This window comes from Lethenteron reissneri, chromosome 72, assembly GCF_015708825.2.
Source record: "Lethenteron reissneri isolate LAM-NWPU_2019-01 chromosome 72, ASM1570882v1, whole genome shotgun sequence".
NCBI lineage: Eukaryota > Metazoa > Chordata > Hyperoartia > Petromyzontiformes > Petromyzontidae > Lethenteron > Lethenteron reissneri.
Window position 1 is genome coordinate 3,412,747 of NC_083850.1, and position 20,350 is coordinate 3,433,096.

Consider the following 20,350-nt stretch of genomic DNA (forward strand, 5'->3'; position numbering starts at 1 on the left):
AAACTACCGTTTTGATATAACCTCCGTGCTCAATAGAATTAATAGACTTTACTGCAAATACAAACTTGACACTGTCACACACTCAGGGGCGGAGCCAGTATTTTAAGGTAGGGAGGGGGGCAAACCCTCCAGCAATGAAAAATGATAGGAGTTAATAATAGGAGTTTTCCCCTTTTTTCTGGCAACAAGAGACACTTTGTTGGGGGCACGTCTTTATTATACACACGCGCCCTAACTACTAAACATCAACTCCTCGTACAGTTTATCTTGAGTACTTCCACTTGGTATATTATACGCCTCCTACGTAATATGCCTGCCCCGGCTGCGCTCCAGGTCCTCTGGCTATAATATCCTATGGGAGACCCAGGGTCGACCACTGGCCTCACAGAGCTTCGGCCCTTAAAAAGACGGCGAAGCTAGGGGTCCAGGGTCCTATTCTAGCAGGTCTTCTTGCTTCAACTGGTCTTCAACTGCCAGGACCTCTCCAGAGGTCCACCTTATATACGTTTCTCAGCCGAGGTGCGGACCTCCGTGAGAGACGTGGGTGACCCCAGAGTCCCTCACCGAGGTCTGCATGTCTGCCGTTGCAGGCCAGTACGTCCGTAGCCCCCCCGGCCGTTGGGAGTGTTTGCGAGGGATCATAGGACCCCTCACAACCCCCAAACGCTTCTGGGATGTCTGTCGTTGCCTGCAAGTGCAGCCCATCCATGGCACTACATTTGCATTAACCACAATACTTGCAATCAAATGCAACCAAAAACACACTATGATAATATGTGTGAGCAGTACGCCTTTTGGCGTCCTCTGGTGGAGCACCAATTGGTGTCCTCTGGTCGAGCACCAATTGGGTCGAGGCTCAAAAAAACCCGTCCCTTGGTGTGGACCAATCAGTTTCAAGAAGATGAATCCCTGCTGTCACGTAAGCTTTAAATCGAAATTTTATGCATATATTATCATAGTGTGTTTTGTTCGCATTTCACTGCAAGTATTGTGGTAAATGCAGACATGAATCCTCGTAAAAGACGTTGGTTCGATCTTGTTGGTTTTTGTCGTTAGGCTGTTAGTAGGATCCTACTAACAGCCTAACAACAAAGACCAACAAGATCATCAGTAGGATCCGACTAACAGCCTAACGACGTCCCTAATCGAACCAACCAAACATCCCTCCTTAAAACCCTCGGCTGCAAGACCTCCCAGATTCTATGGTCTTCCCAAGATACATAAAGAAGGCTCCACACTACGACCCATAGTGTCCATAATCAACTCTCCTACATACAAACTGGCCCGTTTTCTATCAGATACTCTGCTCCCCTTCACTGGCAAGACCTCGTCAGCAGTACTTAACTCAAGCCAATTGGTCTCTATGGTCAAGGACATGGTACTGTCTCCTGACGATATCCTCGTCAGTTTTGATGTGGTATCTCTGTTTACCAAAGTCCCAGTTCCTGACACCTTAACAATAATCGAAGACTTGGTCCAACATGGACTGAACTCGGATGTACCTGCGCTGGTTAGGCATTACCTCACCAACACTTACTTTACCTGGAATGGCACCTTCTACAAACAGAATGAGGGTACCCCCATGGGCTCCCCCTTGTCACCAGTGATAGCCAATGTGTTCATGGAAAAGTTTGAATCAGACGCCATCCAGACGTCCACCCTACGTCCTTTCCTGTGGAAGATATATGTGGATAACACTTTCGTCATTTGGCCACATGGCCTCCCAGCATTGAACCATTTCCTGGACCACATCAATTCCAGACACCCATCCATCAAATTCACCATGGAAGTGGAGAAAGATGGCAAACTACCATTCTTGGATGTTGTTTGAGAGGAGACCTGATGGATCTTTGGGACATTGTGTTTACAGGAAGGCCACCCATACAGATTCCTACTTGAAACCTGATTCCCACCACCATCCGGCTCAAGAGAATTATCTCATCAAAACACTATACCAGAGAGCTCATTGCATCTCTGAACAACACCACCTGGCCAGTGAACTGAAACATGTACATTTGGCCCTCAAGATGAACGGATACTCTGACCGCACTATCCGCCAAGCTGTTTCTCCCACCATACAGAAACAACCACTTGAAACTCCGATCAAAACTATCACATTGCCATACATAGCAGGCGTGACCAAACAGATCTCCAAAATTCTAAACAAACATAAGATCCAAGTCCGATTCAGTACAGTACATAAAATCCGGGATCTGATCCCATCCGTAAAGGATGTCATTCCAGACTTACAGTACCCCGGAGTTTAAAAATTGAGTTGTACCTGCGGGGACTGCTATAATCGGGGAGACGAAACGACATATTTCGGACCGAATTCGCGAACACAAATCAGATTTGAAACATGGCAGAACAATTCTAGATTTGAAGCTTTCGTGACTGCAAGGATTCATATTCTTAGGTTTTTTCGGTAAAGTCACGTAGGTAAAAAATTTAAATTAATACATGTAAAATAAAATAAAAATAAAATAAAAATCACGACGTTTCAGAAGCAACACAAGCTTCCGTCTTCAGGTGGAACCGTCACAGCCCGACAGCTGTATCAAGTAAATTAGAGATTACAAGAGCTAAACCTGGAATAAAGCTAAACCTGGTAAAACAAAACCAGGTTTAGCTTTCTTCCAGGTTTAGCTTTCTTTTTTCACACTTTTGTTATGTAGGCTAGGCGTAGTCACAAACCGAACCTCTCCATAATAAAGGCTCAGTCTTTTGTTATGCAGTCTATTCATAGTCTCAAGCCGCACCTTACCATAATAATAAAAAGTGGGCCATTCCTGGCCCTTCCCCCCCCCCCCCCCCTCAATCATTATATATACGGAGTGGTATCTCTGGTAATCTCTCATTTACTTGATACAGCTGTCGGGCTGTGACGGTTCCACCTGAAGACGGAAGCTTGTGTTGCCTCCGAAACGTCGTGATTTTTATTTAATTTTTTATTTTATTTTACTTTTATTAATTTTAATTTTTTACCTACGTGACTTTACCGAAAAAACCTAAGAATATGGCAGAACAAATTCTTCAGCCGTTGCCAATCATTGTTACAACGCTGTGGGTGATCATGATATCGTTTTCTCCGATACGAAGGTACTCTGCAAGCCGGCTGGATACCACCAAAGATTTGTCCATGAAGCCATACAGATATACAAACACAGACATAACTTCACCCGAGAAGATGGATTCAAATTGAGCAATCATTGGAAAGAAGTGATTAACCATGTTAAACTTAAATCGCCACTCCCCCACGTTCTGCGTCCCTCCTCCACCATCCGTGACGCCGTCTTTTAGTTCCACCTTCACCTTCCTGGCTCCACCCACATCCCAACCCCCCCTCCCCCACCCTACACTTCGACCTCCCTCCAACGACTATTTAGACGCCGTTTTACTATTTTCACCTTCCTACAACGTTTTACTATTTTCACATTTCTGGCTCCACCCACACCCCACCCCCCCCCCCCATCCAGCACCCGCCCCCCTTGGCTCCCCCCCCCCTCCTCTTACCCTATATATTAAAAGCCCCATTACAAATAACTCCCACTACAGTTATTTTGCTGTGCCTTTTGACACCTGATGAAGGAGGCTTGTGTTGCCTCCGAAGCATCGTGATTTTAATTGATTTATTTTCATTAATTATTATTTTACTTAATCTTTTACCTACGTGACTTTACCGAAACAACCTAAGAGTATGAATCCTTGCAGTCACGAAAGCTTCAAATCTAGAAATAATGATAGTTGTTAGTAAGGAGTTGTTAGTAAAGAGTTATTAGTAAGGACTTGTCCCTTGCTTTTTATTCGACGCGTGTGATCGGCATCGCGCTCGCTGAAGGTGTTTGCCTTCAGGGAAGCCGTGTACTGTATACGCAACTGCGCACAATTCTGCGAGTCGCTTATAACTGCTTTGCCGTTACTTATTGCAAATTATGGACTTGGACTGTTGTCCTCCCAAGAGTCCCTGGCACATAATAATATGCCACACGGTGGCGGTCGCAAAATGCTGATTTATCTATATATAAAAAAGGGAAGTTTGTGAATGTCTATTCGAAATGTTTAGCATACTTCGAGACATGCAACAAACTTGAAATTTGGCATGTGGTTAGCTTCCAGACTGTACACAATGCGAAAAGTATAAAAATAGACTTTTGTATTTTGGGGAGGGGGCGGGGGCGCAATACAGTAATCCCTCGCCACTTCACGATTCAAGTTTCGCGGCCTCAGTGCATCGCGGATTTTTCAAAAATATTCATCGAAAAATTTAAATTAAAAAATACCGCCATATCGGCAGCCGTATTGCGGAAAGCAGTGTTGTTTCATCATGATGCGCGAGAGAAACGGTTTCCCAGGATGCCAGACAAAGAGAGAAACTCTCTCAGAGGCTTTGGACATACCCACGGGCACTCAGACAAGGCACGTGATTGGTTCCCGGCGCGAGAGTGACGAATGAGAGCATGAGTGGATGTACAGTATCTCGTGAGCTGATTGGCTGCACATCATCGCATCGTCTCCCAGCTTCTTCCCTTGTTGTATCTCGCCACTCTCGTTCACGCTGTCAACTGTGTCTCGCGTATCGTAGTGTTGTGTTCGAAATTAACTGGTGAGTGTAGAACACCATAATACGTATCGTATGAGAGAGAGAGTGAATGTATATTAAGGTTTTATAATTAAATAGATTTAAGTAAAATATATATATATATAAAGTATAAATATACATATTTTAAACATTCTGGTACCCACACACACATATACGGAAATTCCTAGGGGGGGCCAATCCTACTTCGCGGATTTTCCCCTATCACGAGGGGTTCCGGTCCCCATTAACCGCGATAAACGAGGGATTACTAATGCATTTATTTTGCACGCAAGTGAGCGGTGACATCACATCTGTCATCACATCTGTGATGTCACACCCGCATGCGGCAGCGTTACGCAGTGTGCTTGCTGACGTCACCCTCCCCCCCCAAACACTCCGTGTAGGCACTGTTTTAATCCAAGACAAGAATCCAAGTCACGGGCGAAGCCGGGTAGTAAAGCTAGTCTATATATAAAAGGGAAATGTGTGGATACGTGTCTGTTCGAAATGTTTAGCATACTTCCCAACATGCAACACACTTGAAATTTGGCATGTGGGTAGGTTCCATACTGTACACAATGTAAAAACTATAAAAAATAGACTTGTATTTTGGGAGGGGGGGGGGGAGAAATGACCATGGAGTGTGTGGCGTCAACCCGCAACACACCTGAGTTAAGCGCTCTGCAACGCTTACCCCTACCATATGGCTCTTCGTGTGCCATACTTCTAGAGCTGTTAACAGCGTGCCGGGAGATTTTAGGTGGCGCTTCGCTCCTGGCCGATGAAGCCAATGGCTTCTCGGAGTTTCAATACATATCCGTGTGAAGAACAGGTACAACTGCTATCTTAAATATTAAGCAGAAATTACATGTTTGTTTGTGTGAAGCAGCAAAAACTCTCCAACGCCGAGCTCTGGCGTCATGAAATTTTCACAGCTTATGCTGTCTGGAATGTATAAGTGAACACGACTATATTCAGCTTGCCACGTCATTCCCTTTCCGAGTTGCCAAAATCGACATTACGTAGAAGTGGGTTAAGGTAAAATTTCCTTCAGTGAAAAACATCCGATTTAGTTAAATTGATTTCTTTCAGATTTTTTCTTTCTTACAAGAATCAAATTTTCAGGGTTTTTCAGTGACATGGATCACAGGTGGTGGCGTGTCCAGACCCATGCCTGGCTACCTTCATCCGCTCAGTATGAATGCTTCCTCACTCCACCAAGTAATTCATTGAGGATCAACCAACACAGCCGAGGCTGCATGTCTCTCTCTCTGTGGTGAGATGTTAACTACCTGTCCTGGCATACAGGAAGTCGTGGGTTCGATCCCAACCCTGACGCCTGCTGTATATTTGGAGCTTAGTGTCTCTCTCTCTCTCTCTCCCCGTGGTCGTGTGGATTTCCCTCCAGATCTCCCGGTTGTCCCCACTCCACATGCAGAGAGTGAACACCACCACGCGTCTAGAGTGAACACCGCCACGCGTCCAGAGTGAACACCACCACGCGTCTAGAGTGAACACCACCACGTGTCCAGAGTGAACACCGCCACGCGTCCAGAGTGAACACCACCACGCGTCTAGAGTGAACACCACCACGTGTCCAGAGTGAACACCGCCACGCGTCTAGAGTGAACACCACCACGCGTCCAGAGTGAACACCACCACGCGTCTAGAGTGAACACCACCACGTGTCCAGAGTGAACACCGCCACGCGTCTAGAGTGAACACCACCACGCGTCTAGAATGAACACCGCCACACGTCTAGAGTAAACACCACCACGCGTCTAGAGTAAACACCACCACGCGTCTAGAATGAACACCGCCACACGTCTAGAGTAAACACCGCCACGCGTCTAGAGTGAACACAACCACGCGTCTAGAGTGAACACCACCACGCGTCTAGAGTGAACACCGCCACGCGTCTAGAGTGAACACCGCCACGCGTCTAGAGTGAACACCACCACGCGTCTAGAGTGAACACCGCCACGCGTCTAGAGTGAACACCGCCACGCATCTAGAGTGAACACCACCACGTGTATAGAGTGAACACCGCCACGTGTTGACGAGCCTCACCTTGTTGTTGTTGTGGGCAGGTCACTTCTGAAAACAAGAGCGGTATAGCAGCTCAAGCGGGCTTGGCCTGGTAAAAAAAGAAAAGAAAAACTGAGAATATATAAAGTAAAACAAAGTTACAAAGTTGCGAGCCAGGTCAAGACAAATTCAACTTAAGCGAGATAATTGAAGCAAACGCGATCAGGCGAGGGCAGGAGGCAAGGCCCCAAGTTGATAAGTTCCAACCTGGACATCGCTTCCATGCTCGCTGCTACTCAATTAACATCCCTACGAGAGAGAGAGCGAGGCTCTACCTCAATAAACAACAACAACCACCACAACAACCACCACCACATCCACAACCACCACCACAACAACCACCACCACAACAACCACCACCACAACAACCACCACCACAACAACCACCACCACAACAACCACCACCACAACAGCGATGATAATTTCTCACCTCGGATTTCAGTTCACGGGCGGAGCGGCAACTTCCTGGTCCCTCGCGACGTCACGCGGCAGCAGGTGACATGACGTCACTTGCGGGGTACGATGACACTCCCCTCCCACAATGAGCGGCTCTCAACTCGCGACGGCTTTCACGAATAAATTATGTTAATGAGCCGCCACGTACCGGGCGTGGCTTTGCCCAAATAAGGATTGGCACTGGGACAGATATCGGCAGCGGCCGAGCAGAGATGACGTCACGCTCAAGAGCGCGGTGGTCGGGGGTGGGTGACATGACGTCACTAGCGAGGAACACATCCCCCTGGCGTTTGACGCCGATGTCACGCTGAGCGGTGACGTCAGAGAGCGGGGTCAGAGTTCAAGTTTGTTGACAGAAAGGGAGCGAGTTTCGACTCAGCCTCAAACGAGTACCCGGTGCGGTGTGTAAACAAAGCCACTAGGGAGACAAAGGCGGCCGGGCGTGGTGCTGGCCACCCACCCCCTCGTGTGCCGTGACGACCTCCATCGGTGCTGCTCGCTATGAGCAGCACTTTGTACATGTCGTTGCTTGGCTCTCCAGCACACCGCTGGCGACATTTCACGATGACATTTTCACGTCCATAAAAATAAAATCGCCATACTAACCTAGGCCGTTTTTTGGAAAAATTGGTCCAATTTTCCTAGTCTTCTTGGTTCTTTCGGTAAAGTCACGTAGAATGGAAATAATAAAATAATAAAATAAATTATTCTCACGACGTTTCGGCCACAACGCAAGCAGCCGTCAGGTGAAGAACAGGTCTGTCAGAAAGATTATTTCTTTCTACGTGACTTTACCGAAAGAACCAAGAAGATGAATCCCTGCAGTTACGAAAGCTTTAAATCGAAATCCAATTTTCCTAGCTTTATTTTTCAACTAAAAGTGCATTTCTTGGTTGTGTTTAGCCTGAGTAGCCTATATATTACGTTAAAAAGTGTGGAATTTCATGCATGCAATTTAGAAGTAAAAAGAAAAAGTTAATTCCTCCATTTTGTTAAGCATTAGTATGCTCTATATTACATTAAAAGTGGGAAAGTCATTATGCCCGTGCATTATGCAGGATTAGCAGCATCAAAGGCAGGGGATAGGGGTAGCATTAATAAAGGGAAGGAATGTAATAATATGTAGCTGCAGTATGTAGTTTTTACGTGGTTGTTTAGTATCGTTTATACACGGCATGCTTCTGGATTAGGGACTGGTACGCTTAGAAACGATTAACAACGTGGACCTTTCCCCTTAAGGAACATGATAATGGGGGAGACAACCAAGATGCTGCCGATTAAGGGCAGACTTGTGTAACGGAGATCTTCCACCTGAAACTCTCTTAACACGTCTTTGCTATGAACATTGTAAAATAAATAAGGGACAAACATTTGTTAAAAATACGTTTTTATTCATTTGCAATCATTTTTACGTCTAGTGTTTACATGTTTTTAAGTGCAGGTATTCTGGACCTGAATGTTGCGAAACGATTCATAACGAGGACCTTTCCCCACCAGAGCGCAATCAGCTAATGGAAAGAACTCGGGCCGGCGGGAACACGTGCTTCCATGGGCAGTGGGGGACAGGGCATGGTTGTATTGCCTACAGGTGCCACCGGGAAAATCCCCCAAGTTGCTCCGCCCATGGCGGGGTCAGGTAGAGGTCATAGAGGTGGGTGATGTAAAGACAGTGCATGAACTAAGGGACAAGTGGTGACAACAAGATAGAGAGAGTTCGAGAAGGGAAGGCGAGACCAAGTGTGGGCGGAGGTTCACGCCGAGAATGAGAGAGGGGGAGTAACGAGGTTTGGGGCTGTGTTGGCTGATTGCTGTCTCGTCGTCGTCGTTGCTATATCGTGACGCCTGGGGTCTGAAACCGCGTTAATGGCTAAATAAAAGAACCCTCTGCAGTCTGAGTCTGGAGTCATTACAATTGTAACGATTCATTATTTCACGGGCTAATATTGGGTTTGTGCGATTATTTTACATATTCATACTGAATATTGCTATTTGATGCCATTGAGACGGAACATTCATCCAATAGTGGATAGCTTGATCCTAATAACACCAAAGTGTTATTCAAATAATTTTAATCCCATCCTGATCCTGCACCTTCCATTTCACATATTGCACCCTTGGTTCGCACGTCCATATTACATACATATTACATGCAAACATGTTACATGCAGACATATTACATTCATGCATATTACATACAGACATGTTTCATACTCACGAGCATATAGTGTGATTCTTAGATACAGGTCCGATTCAACACAGTACATAAAATCCGTGATCTGGTCCCGTCTGTAAAAGACGTGGTTCCAGACATACAGTACCCTGGTGTCTACAAACTAAGTTGCCTCTGTGGTAGCAGTTACATTGGAGAAACCAAACGACATGTCTCGGACCGCATCCGTGAACATAAAGCAGACCTGAAACACGGTAGGACAAACACCTCAGCCGTGGTAGATCACTGTTACAATTCAGTAGGCTCACATGACATTGACTTCTACAACACAGAGGTTCTCTGCAAGCCATCTGACTACCATGAGAGATTCGTTCATGAGGCGATCCACATATACAAACACAGAGACAATTTTAACCGAGAAGATGGATTCTGGCTTAGCAATCATTGGAAGGACGTAATAAACCATTTCGGATCTTAACTGATTGTGTTCACGTTTACGGTGACTTTCAGACCGCGTTCCACTCACTGGCATTGTATTCTCCGCAGGGAATGGATTCTTTGCTCCGCTGCAAGTTTCCCCCCCCACGACTCACCCATTGATACGACGGTCAATGGTACAGCGTATAATAACAAATAGTATAACATTTATATGCTTAATACAATGTACAAAGTAATATATAGTATCGTAATTGTATAGTAAACATATAGCAGTGTGATACACATTAGGGTGAGTAGAATAATACATAGTGTTATATTAAAATGTATAAGGTTTATAGCAATACAGTATATAATTTAATGTTGGGTTTATCTATGGCAGTATATAGTATGGTGTATGCTCGTGTGATGTAAGAGAATAAAGTTTAGATGGAAGCATATTATATAATTTTTTACGACGTAGAATTGTAATGTATTACTTGTTGTTAGTAACTCAGCTTATTGTAGAGTATAGTAAGTATACTGATGGTGCTGTTGATCCTGCATAATGCATGGGCATAATATGACTATGAAACCCCCCCCCCACCCACCTCCTACGCATTTCCCATGAATATGCTAAATTCCTCTTCATATGCACATTCTTTTTGTTAAGGCGCTCTTGCACCTCCAACGCAGCGTATATATTAGCTCCTAGCTTGGTAATGTCTCATTCTTCACCTGAGGACGGCTGCTTGCGTTGTGGCCGAAACGTCGTGAGAATTATTTTATTATGTTTTATTTTTATTATTTTATTGCTTCCCTTCTACGTGACTTTACCGAAAGAACCAAGAAGATGGATCCCTGCAGTCACGAAAGCTTTAAATCGAAAAGTAGCGGTGTTATCGAGTCAAAAGTACGCTATCGGTAGCAAGGATGTTTAGCGTTGAGTTTTGGATTTTGTTAACTGCTAAAACAAGAACGACACTCGCGTCTAACGGAGATGCAAAAAAATCTCGCTAATGTGACGGCGAACACGTTTAAGAGTTTAATCGCGAAAATAGACACTTACTTGGAGATTCACGGTATATCGATGTCTGGAACCCGTCTGAAGATGTCGCCACGAACTCTCCCGACGCAAAGTCGCCTAACTGTCGACACAGCAATTGTGCTCGCCAGGCTGCGTTGTCTCGCGGTTGAAGGGCGATCAGCAGAGCGACGAGTCGAGCGTCCAACCTCATCAAGTTCCCTCTCGAAATGGCATTGAACTCTGCTTCTGAGCCGCCTTATAACTCCCCCCCTAGGATCTAATCCTTTGTCTTTCAGGATATTTGCATTCGATTGTTAATTTTGGAAAGGAACAATCCGCATGTCTATTAACATACCGCAGGGTAATGTGCCCATTGTGCTTCATGCGTGAATATGTAAGTGCATCTCAGTGTGTAATTGTGCGCTTATTTTGAATAAATGGAAAAACTTTGTCCTCGATTTAAAGTGAATGCAGAGAAATTAGCATGTAACTTTAGAAAAGGAAGAGAGCGGCCTTCTCGACGAGGGAGTGAAACCCAATAGGTATTATTCTTTTACAGCGTTACAATGGATAGGTTGTAGTTCATAGGTTATAATATTATGTTTCACTATGAAAGAGCTTAACATGTGAGAGTATACAATATCAGAGTTGATCAAATGCGACGATCAAGGGCGTCAATCGGGTGAGTTTGATCAGAGGCTTTAATCAAAGGCGTCATCCCATCACGGAACACCACCTCCCTGCGTTTATTACAGCAACAGAAGCAACTACAGCAGCGACAACAACAGCGACAACAACAGCAGCAACATCACATTTCGAGGGCGACGCAGCTACTTCCGATTCTGCTGCCCAGCTGTTTGTAGTCGGGACCTGCTCTCGCAGGACCCCACACGTCTTTGGAAATGATTGCGATGATCATGTCTGAGCTGAGAATTAAGTCACTCAAGATTACTTTGTTTAACCATAACTTTAGGTAGGTTAGTGTCATCGGGGCTCTGTGAATACTACTCATGAATGAAATCACACTCCTGTATGACCGACATTGTACTAATTTTGGTTGATCGAGTAGAACAAGTCACATGACATCAACAACAGTGTCCTTAAATATGATGCTAAAATAAATGTTAACACTGGATTAAACGTGCACATCTTAACCCCTCCCTCGCATTTACGACTGACGATTTGCATTTGCACATAACATACATTCACGCACAGTAAAATGCTAATACGACCATATTGTTATTCTAAAATTTGAATGCGATTCTTGCCCTGTACCCCCCACAGTTCACATATCCGACCCCGGTTCGATTGAACAGATAATTTACATACATATGTGTAGAGTGCGATTTTAATACTTCTAATGAGATTTAAATACCGTACCTCCATTTATGGTGCTATAAATTATAAAACCAGTTGATATTTCTTTTGTCGTTTAATGTTTAGTGTTATTGTTTATAGTGTTATCAGTTTACATGTTTTTAAGTACAGGTGATTCCCAGTATACTTCGGTATTCTGGACCTGAACGTTGCGAAACGATTCATAACGAGGACCTTTCCCCACCAGAGCGCAAGCTCTGGTGGGGAATGGGCAGTGGGGGACAGGGCATGGGCAGTGGGGGACAGGGCATGGTTGTATTGCCCACAGGTGCCACCGGGTACGTCCCCCATGTTGCTCCGCCCATGGCGGGGTCAGGTAGAGGTCATAGATGTGGGTGATGTAAAGACAGTGCGTCAACTAAGGGACAAGTGGTGACAACAAGATAGAGAGAGTTCGAGAAGGGAAGGCGAGACCAAGTGTGGGCGGAGGTTCACGCCGAGAATGAGAGAGGGGGAGGAACGAGGTGTTGGCTGGTTGCTGTCTCGTCGTCGTCATTATATCACACTTCAATGTACGGTGTTCTGATCTGTAACACTAGTTTATGATGTTATTTTATAGCGTTATAATGTATCGCTCATAGTTTACAATAACACTAGTTTGTATTGTTGTCCCGCCTTCCCTTCTTGAACTCTCTCTATCATATTGTCACCGCTTGTCCCTTAGTAGATGCACTGTCTTTACATCAGCAACAGTTTTTAGACACCACGTGCGTCAGGGCAGCAGCTGCATCAAAATTTAATACTCAACTGTAAGGTGTAAGCGGTGTGACCACACTCACCTGTCAACAACAAGAAAACAACACAATAACCACAACAACAATCCTAACACGCTTCCACGTTGTTCAACTAGACCTGGGGTCGGCAACCTACGGCTCCGGAGCCGCATGCGGCTCTTTACGGGCTGCTTCTTGACGATATGTACGTATGTACAGTATGTACTCAGATGCATTGCGGCTCTTGAAATACTGAATTTTGTACCGAATTGGAAAGAAATGGCTCTTCTTGTTATTTTGGTTGCCGACCCCTGAACTAGACCCTTCAATTGTCCGTGTGTTGGGCTTGGATCCTACGAGCGCAACCTTGCGCATTTTGACCTGGTTCTCGACGCCGGTCCCTCTCCCCTGGTGGAATCTTGTGGCTTTCGGGGCGTCAAGGGTTCGCACCACAGCCTTGAAGGGTTAGGCAGGTCCCTGGCTTCTTTTGAGAAACATGACTGGGCTCCAGGCACCGATTCCTTACACGTGGGAGATCCTTGAGGCACCCCGGGCCTCAGGGGCTAGGAAACTGTGAGCGGCACAACACATTTCATTTGGAGTACGGTTTCCCTTGCCGAGAGCCCCACCACGTCGGACACACCAGACTTGGGCTGTACAGGACATGGGGATGAGCTGTCCGGGTGGGGACGGACATAAGTCTTGAGGCGGGATGGGTGGACGAACCAACGGCGACGCCCTATCTACATTCTTACACACTTAGGCCGTTTCACCTCTATGACTTCAGCTGTATCACTATGAACAATAACACTCAATATTAAACGACTATAAACTGGTTTTAGAATTTATACCACCATAAACGGAGGTACGGTATTCAAATCTAATTAGAAGTATTATAACCACACTGCTCATATGTATCTAAAGCGAACGTTCCGTCGAACCGGGGGTTGGATATGCGAACTGTGGGGGGTGCAGGGTTAGAATCGAATTCAAATTCCTAGAATAACAATATTGTCGTATTAGCATTTTACTGTGCTTGACTGCATGTTACGTGTAAATGCAAATTGTTAGTCGTAAATGCGAGGCAGGAGTTAAGAGGTGCATGTTAATCCAGTGTTAACGTTTATTTTAGCATCATATTTAAGGACAATATTGGAAATAAAAGTTCGTCTGGACATGGCACGTGTCTTGTTCGTCTCGATCAACCAAAATTAGTACAATGTCGGTCATAAAGGAGTGCGAGTTATTTCATGAATAGTATTCGCTGAGCCCCCAGATACTAACCTACACACAGTTATTGTTAAACAAAGTAACGTTTAGTCACTTAATTCTCAGCTCAAACATGATCATCGCATTCATTTCCAAAGATGTGTGGGGTCCCGCGAGAGCAGGGCCTGGCTACAAATAGCCGAGCAGCAGAAACAGCAGAATCAGAAGTAGTTGCGTCGCCCTCAAAATGTGTTGTTGCTGCTGTTATTGTTGCTGCTGTAGTTACTTCTGTTGCTGTTATGTATTGGGTGGTGGCTCATTTACTCATCACCACCCATAATCATCAGTATCAACACCCATTATCATCATTATCACTATCAACTCACCATCACCAACCATCATCACCACCACCACAACCCAACCATCACAACCAACATGCATCATAACCACCACCAATCATCCATCATCATCAACACCCATAATCACAACAACCCATCATCACCACCCATAACCATCACCACCCATCATCATAACCTCACCAATCATTACCACCACCCATGATCACCACTACCACCCATCATAATCACTACACATTAACATCACCAACCATCATCATTACCACCCTTCATAATCACCACCCATCATCATCATCATCACCACCATCCATTATCAAGAAACATCATCATCACCACCCATCATAAATTAACAAACACACACAGCTATATAGATATGTAACCTGACACATAGATAACAGACACACACAAATAAACAATCTCATTAACAACTTAATTATAAAAAGCCCATATTACCACTGCCAGGATAGGTGCACACAGACAAATCCTTTACACAATAATTTACATGGAACTCAAATTCACACTTAGTACAACCACCTCACTCACTTAAATATAACTACAGATCAATAACTCTAATAAAAACCTGAATTTATAAGTAAATAAACCAATGGGATGGTGTTTATACACTTGAAATGTAATGAATGAAATGCAAGTTAATAATTCCAATTAAACAAAAAATAACTAAGAACAAATATGAAGCCTGAGGCCTAGGTATATGCCAGGCCTGATGGCCAGGCATCGCTTCAGTCCTCGCCGCAGTAACGGCGACATCAAAGACAGCACAAAGCGAGGGGGCAAATGTTTAATGTCGAACAGAGGGCTCTGCTGTTTCCAGTGACGCACACCACCCGCACTGCACCACGTGGTGCGCCCGCCAAGCGCGTGGGGGCGGAGCATCGCTGTAGTGACGTCACCTCTGTTACGTCATAGCCACGCCTCCACCCGCAGTCGAGAGGAATGCGCACGAGTGAGCAGCAGCAGAAGAAGCCTTTGCAGAGCGAATCGTCAACGAGGTGAGCGTCCCTGTTGACGATGTGTGTTGTTTATTTTTATTGCACGTTTTGACTACAAACTAAAGCTTCATTATTTTTGAATATGTTGACATTTGGATTTTCTGCAACCAAATTAAGACTATTAGTTAGGTTACTTGGCATGCTCTGATATGTTGCTGTTACTGTCATTGTTTAGACCCAAAGCAAGTTAACATTTAAAACGTTCATAACTAACCTGTTTAAATCTCATATAATATGATTAACATGTCTATAATTATTGTGTTCTGATTGCCTGCATAATTGTGCCCTGCATTACATGTATTGAATGTTATCCAACACGGGGGAGGAGTCTACCTTTTAGTTCAGACCCGAGCTGCTGCCATAGATGTCTCCTATCTGTGATGTCACAGCCACATGGGCGGTACCTCTGACATCACGTGACCTACGACGTCATTCTCGGGTTATAACAAATGATTTAAGTATGGTCATTTGACCCCAATGACCTACAAGACATAGGGGGGCCTTTATCAAGCAGTAGATTAATACAAATTGGCTGTGCATCAACATGCTTGTCTGGATTAGAGGTTAAACATCACGGTTATGTCTGGCGATTATGTTTAATGCAATAGGCAGTCGGAATAAACATGTTCGCGTGGGTGGATGAGTGAGCGATCTGACGCACGCGTGAGTGGGCAAACAAGCGAGTGAGTGGACTTGTAAAACAAACGGCACGAAAGTGATTTGATTGGTACAGCGAGTGGTCAAATATGTAATAATTGAGAGGATGAGTGTTTCAAAAGGTTGCTAAATCTGAGCGTTTTTACAACCTCCCCAGGCCCTCCAACATCAAACAGAAACTACTCCTTCCCAAAAACATGGACAGACAACGCAAGTGGGCTGACATCTTGGAGGACTATGATGGTAAGTCACAGTTACCTGCATCACGTGGCTTTTATGCAGAGGAGGCAGCTCCCTGATTAATTATTTTTCTTGGTGGTGATGGGAAGAGGTAAACGGTCAAGTGTGGCAGACAGCAAGGATTTAGAGCTGCGTTTCAGCCATATTGGGTTAAATTGGGGTCTCAACTTTATGAAATTGATGATCTCAACATGCTTACAAAAATATGACTTGTAATGTTTTACTGCCATGTGACTAATGTTTCTCAACAGTAGGTCATGTTATGTGTTAAGAGGTAATTACAAGAATCTCAGAATTAGTTGTGTGAATATCCACGTGCTTCGTTCTCTAATACATTACTCGTCCTTTGAATTAATTTTGTTTTCCGTAGCCAGGGAGTCATGGCGCCAATCGACCACGTGGGGGGACATTATGGATGAAGTGGACCCTTTCCCAGGCCAAAGCTATGAAAATCGTTCCCCAAAGGTGTGTATGGGGTCTATGGGAGTCAAACACCACATTCTCTCCACACTCCCACACCATTGCACCAAAACATCACTACACCTCACATCACCACACAATCTCTTCACATCACCACCAACTCAATACAATATACTCTTAGTTTTTTCGGTAAAGTCACGTACGTGACTCTTTCTTAGGTTTTTTCGGTAAAGTCGCATACGTGAGTATGAATGCTTGCAGTCACGAAAGATTCAATTCGAGAATCAATACAATAGCATAGAGCCTCATAAAGCGCCAATACCATCACAAGGCACCGTCTCTCCAGAACATTCCACAATTTCACCTCTCCGTATCACAACACCATCTCCCAACACCATCACTCCATCTCTCCATAATCACGTCATGCCATGAGTTAATGTGCATGTTTGCATTCCGTACATAGATGTGCCAGTATGCATTTTTGTTTGTCTATGTGCCCGTCTATGTTTGTGTGCCTGCGAGAATAGATTTTGTCCTGAGTGCGCATGTCTGAATGATCATGTGCTTATCTTCGCGTGAACAGAGGAGCATTGGGGAGGTGAAGAACGTCAGCGGAGTGAAGCGTCTCCAGGAGGACAAGCGCCTTGCGAAGGAGAAATGCACAATGGAAGAGAAGCGCCCCAATGAGGTGAAGCGCCTCGCCAAGGTGAAGCACCAAACGGAGCAGAAGTGCCTTCGAAATAATATCCTCAAAGACGTGAAACGGGTCATGGAAAAGCGCCTCCTTGAAGAAACGCGCTTCATGGAGGAGAAGCGCCTTCGCGAGGTGAAGCGTCTCAAGGAGAAGCATCTGGAGGAAGAGAAGCGCCTCATAGATGTGAAGCGGGTCGAGGAAGAGAAGCGCCTCATGGAGGAGAAGCGGGTGGAAGAAGAGAAGCGCCTTGTCGAGGAGCAGCGCCTCATTGAGGTGCAGCGAGTCGAGGAAGAGAAGCGCCTCATGGAGGAGAATCGCCTCTTTGAGGTGAAGCGTCTCATAGAGCTGAAGCGTCTTGAGAAAAAAATAAGCGACTTGAGGAGAGGCGCTTTCGCAAGGTGAAGCTCCTCGAAGAGAAACGTCTCATGCAGGAGAAGCGCCTCGTTGAGGTGAAGCGTCAAGAGGAGGAGGAGCACTTGATGGAGGAGAAGCGTCTTGTGGAGCAAAAGCGCCTCGAGGAGGAGCAGCGCCTCGCCAAGATCGAGCGACAATGGCTCCAGACCGATACCACCAGCAGCAGCACCACTACTACTGACACCACCTCCACCACCGCCGCCATCGCCGCCGCCACGTCCTCCAATCCTGTGTGGGGCCCAATTGCTCCGAGCTTTGGAGAAGAGGGCTTCCAAGAAGATAAAGCAAACTCCGGAGTCGCTGAGCCACGGTAAAGCACTCTGCGTGTGCGCCCTGTGTGTTTATTTTTGTTATTTATTGCCATGCTTCTCACGCAGCATCAGCCTTACTCGGTCTCAAGACTTTTTTTCAGGAGGATCCTGCCAAGTTTGCTCGCATTTTTCAAGAAAGTTGCGACTGTTTGCGATCCAAATTGAACAATTTGCATTGCTTGTGTGGGTTTAGTAACAGGGAGAAAGCTGCAGAACATTCCCAGAACAGGTGGCTGCACAATCCACACGGAGAATGTGGCCAAACGTGGAAATCAAACCCAGGTCAATGTTGCTGTGATGCACAGGTGCTCAAGCCCTGTCGCGCTCTCAAAATTCACAGACACTGCAAACCCCACGTGTACATTCCGCTATACTGAGGACAGATTTATTTTTCATAACTGGTTTCTGGGTTAGACCACATAACGAAGTGGGCATATCTTCACCATGTAACCCTCCATCCACCGTGAGATTTTCGCTGTCTATCGCCTGTTTCCAGGCCAGCTGCCAAGTCGCCTTGTAATGCACAGCGACAGCTACCACTGAGAGGGGTGTCCAATTTAAAACGCGATGAGATGAGAGATGCGAGAGGCTCATCGCATGCAATGCACTCTGAGATGCCTTCGATGTCAAGGGAGGTGGCTCTCTCGACCACAAATCACCGACGGACACTTTTTTGAAATCGTGGATGTGTTGAAGCGGCCAAATTTTCGTGCACTCATTCTTCACCATTACAGTTCAGATCTTGCTTCCCGCCCTGGCTGTTATTGCTGCTGCATTGACCACACAGATCCACACCCATTCCGTCACAGTGGACGTTCAGGATCTCTATCGATGCCATTTGAAATGCTTAGGACATTATGTGCAAGGGGTCAATTAGAATATACATATAGAAAAATGTCAATCTAGATTTGAAGTTTTCGTGACTACAGGGATCCATACTCTTTGGTTATATCGGTAAATTCACGTAGGTATGAAATCAAATGAATTAAATCACGACGTTTCGATGGCCATGTCGTTATTGCAAGAACGTTTCTTGCTGTGGTTTTCCCACTTGATGATGATTGCTTGTGTTACAATCGAAACGTTGTGATTTAATTTATTTTATTTTATACCTACATGACTTTACCGAAAGAGCCAAAATAATGTCACTTCAAATTATTCAGCTAAATTTGCACAGCAACGCCACCCACTACTGTGAAACTACAGCAGTCTGTGTGAGACACAGCTGCACCTATCTCAAGGATAACCTGGCGCCATGAGAATGACAGCACCAATACTAAGCACACTCACTGGCCATGTCGTTATTGCTGTTTCTATTCAGCTCGAAGTAATCCGCCACACATTCCACCCACGGACGATGGGGAGATGGCCATGTCTGCCGTAGCAGCAAGGTGGAACGGTGTCGTGTTGTCTCTTCACAGATCTGAGCCAGCGCAGCCCTCCTCCTCACTCGTCCAGGCCTTTGAAGTGAAGACAGAGGTTATGGAGGAGACGAAGGAAGAGGTGAAGGAGGAGATGATGGAGGATGAGGTAGAGACAGAGGAGGAGAAATCGGAGGAAGAGAAGGCAAAGGAGGACGAGATTGTGATGGTGACAATGGAGGAGAACACGGAGGGAGAGGAGAAAGACAACACAGAGATGGAGGACAAGGAGACAACAAAGGATGAACAGATGGTCGTGGTGGAGGACATGGAGACGACGTACAAAGTGGAAACAATGGTGGTAGAGGAGGAAGAGAAAACGGTGGTTGAGATGGTGGTGCCGGAAGTTGAGGAGGAGATGAAGGAGGAAGAGATGGTGCTAGCGGAGGAGAAGAAGATGGAGAAGATGGAGGTGGCGCAGGAAGAGGAGGAGGAGGTAGAGGAGATGGTGGTGGAGGATGAAGAAGAGGGGATGGAGGAGGATGAGACGGAGGAGAAGCTACCAACTGGTTTTATAATTTATACCACCATAAACGGAGGTACGGTATTTTAATTTCATTAGAAGTATTATAATGGAACTCTACACATGTTTGTTAATTGTCCGTTCAATCGAACCGACGGTCGGATATGTGAACTGTGGGGGTCGAGGGTAAGAATGGCATTCAAATTTTAGAATGACAATTTGGTCGTTTTAGCAAATTACTGTACTTGAATGTATGTTATGTGCACATGCAAATTGTTAGTCGTAAATGCGAGGGAGGGGTTAAGAGGTGCACGTTTAATCCATTGTTAAC

The 20,350-nt window shown here is 45.4% G+C and overlaps 1 protein-coding gene across 1 annotated transcript in view; it reads right to left on the bottom strand.

Moving 5' to 3' along the window:
- LOC133361273 (zinc finger protein OZF-like) overlaps positions 1-7,197 on the bottom strand; it is a 282,249-nt gene extending 275,052 nt beyond the window's left edge. The window contains exons 1-2 of the mRNA XM_061580191.1: positions 7,098-7,197; positions 6,650-6,716 (exon numbers count right to left, since the gene is read on the bottom strand). The gene's annotated coding sequence lies outside the window, so the exon portion shown is untranslated. The remainder of the gene's footprint in view (positions 1-6,649; positions 6,717-7,097) is intronic.
- Between the last annotated feature and the right edge of the window lie 13,153 nt (positions 7,198-20,350).